The 2519-nt window shown below is 42.8% G+C and overlaps 1 long non-coding RNA gene across 1 annotated transcript; it reads left to right on the top strand.

Moving 5' to 3' along the window:
* Positions 1-485: 485 nt before the first annotated feature.
* LOC107310295 (uncharacterized) lies at positions 486-2044 on the top strand. The gene is made up of 2 exons (XR_001553549.3): positions 486-1144; positions 1275-2044. It is a non-coding gene; the product is annotated as an uncharacterized LOC107310295 (long non-coding RNA).
* Positions 2045-2519: the final 475 nt, after the last annotated feature.

Here is a 2519-nt window from a genome sequence, read left to right as displayed (position 1 = left end):
AATGATCAGTAGGACAAAGCTGATAATTTATGCAGAAACAATCTCTCTGCAGAGTTACAAGCACATTCCTAGCCATCAACACCACCCGGCAGACTAAGCTTGACATAGGTCTAATTAGCATGCAGATATGTGTCGCCTCATTGGCAATTCAAATTGCTTTTTTATAATGTACCTCAAATTGTGCTACTCAAACATTGTATTTGATTTCCAAAGCCCCCTGGGCATCCCCTAATGTCTCCCTTCATCCTGGGTATGAAGCATTTATTGAACAGTCTGCTTTGACTGGGGCTATCTTTCCAAAAGCACCCTCACATTGTAAATGTGGGACCAGCTTTCCTCCTCCTCCTTCTCCTCAGACAGCAACTTGTTCCTCTGCAGAGCACCGTGTGCCACGTCCCTGGGTTCAGTGATGATATGTTACCTCACGGGCTCCTGCTCCCACACTGGCTGCTCTGTTGAGGGCTACGCTCCTGTGCCACTCATGTAAAAAGGGGGAGGATGTCTACAGAGCACACATTAATATGCGGCACATAACCACGTCTCTGAATGCCAGCCTTCCATTCTTCATTAAACAAAATGGCTGGATTGCAGGGATTGTTTTCCTCTCTACACACGCGCGCGCGCACACACACACTAGGCATGCAGGCACGGACCCACACACCCCCACATGCACTCAGCTTTCTCCCTGGCTCTCCCTCACACGCACAAACACGCTTTTCCTCATGCACATGAGCACACGCGCATGCACACACGCGACCTTCCTGGCTGTCATAGCACATCGCTATCGGTGGTGTGAGTTACGTGCGAAAAGTTGTCTGCGGCACGCGTGACATACAAGGAGATTCCTGCCGACGTCAGGCCCTTTTTTGCCATGCAGCAACAAGTGGCAGAATCAATGGTGTACAGTTATTCAGCAGTGTAATTCATTTCACTGGCTTTGGCTTCTAGCCAGATCCGCCATCTGTCTCTTGCTCTCCCTCTCTCTCTCTCGCCTGAATTTGTCCTACATTTCGTAATGTTACGTGCTTGCCATCCTTATTCTATGTCAGAGTTGCAGCACTAGTCTCACCCCTGTTCCGACGTGGAGTTCTTCGAGTTCGGTGGCACTTTGGATATTCCACTTCAGTGCCACGGCAAGAAAAGGGTAAGCAAAAAGGAGGAGAGGGGTAGCTGCAAAGAATGGTGCTCTTGTATCCGAAAGCCAGAGCCTCAGCTTTCTATTTAAGGCATTGATATGGATCTATCTCACATGGGAACTTTTCCTGCTTCGTTAGAGTATCTTCGTTTGCTTTATTGGATGCCGGCGCTGAACGCCACTGCACAGCTTCGTGGAATGCCTGCTGTTGGATGTTTGCAGATCTCTGCCACCAAGCAACCTCCTGCATTGGAAATCGGGTGACTACTCCAGGATCTTATGCGTGCTTGCTGTTTGAAGCTGCAGAAAAGTGAATAATCAATTAAGTATTGATTTCTTGTAAGATTTGGTAAATTTCAAAGGGAAGACAAAGAGGATGGCTTAAGGAAAGCACTGCAGGGACTTGGCGTAAATTAGACAACTAACAGCAGTGCAGAATAAAATAACACCTCAACTGAATATTTCCTTGGAAGAATTAGCACCAGCTATTGGAAGACGATGGTGGATTTAATCAAGACGGCAGGCATGCTTGAGTTTTAACCGTGAACCTGAAAGAGGGGCTAATTATAACCACCTTTTTATATGGAGCTAATTTGACTGAATGGATGCAAATGTGCTTTATTTATGGATGAAGAAGCAAGCCTTACAGCATTGACTTTGGGATCATCGCATATGCTAAGCTTTACAGCTTGCCTAAAAGTCAAGCCTACAGTACATTTTTATTTACCGAGAAGGTATTTATATGTAAGCATAAGCTTGCCGTACAAAAGATTCATCAGAACAATGTACTATGACATTGAGGATCTAATTTTAATTTTGCAGCTTTTCATGTTTCCTTTAATTTGATGCTTTTCAACCCTTGCTTGTGCTGGGCTATAAATGGGACAATAAATGTATGCTTTAAACTATTGTGATTTTGATTGTATAGTTTATTAATCGTACTGTAGTTTTCTTAACGTGTTTCTGAATTATTCAGCAGTAATTTATAATGAAAGAAGCAGCACTGGTGGGGTGGTTTTGAATTCATTTATAATCTTCTTACAGATCTAAATGTACAGGTTCTACCAGCCAATGAGCTCTATAATTACGAAAGAATGTTGAAATTTTCAGATAAATGGGGCACTGACTTTACAATAGGCACAATATTGTATAATCAGTAAAAGGAGGATTGTTGTGTTTTGACTCTGTGGAGACTGTTCTTGGTTAGTTAACTCCTTCTCTGCTGATAATGGTAAGCAAATGTACCTTAAACAAGAAAATGGGAGAAGAATGTACTGTATTAGCTTGATGTTTTGTTAGTCTGAGACCTTAGTATATTTTTTTTCTATTTATTTCTATTTCTGTTACTTTTCCCTATTTGCTTTTCTGCTTTTTGTCGCTTTTT

This window comes from Coturnix japonica, chromosome 2, assembly GCF_054131305.1.
Source record: "Coturnix japonica strain WE chromosome 2, WE-NBRP24, whole genome shotgun sequence".
NCBI classification, from domain to species: Eukaryota; Metazoa; Chordata; class Aves; order Galliformes; family Phasianidae; genus Coturnix; species Coturnix japonica.
This window is presented reverse-complemented; position numbering and strand designations above follow the sequence as displayed.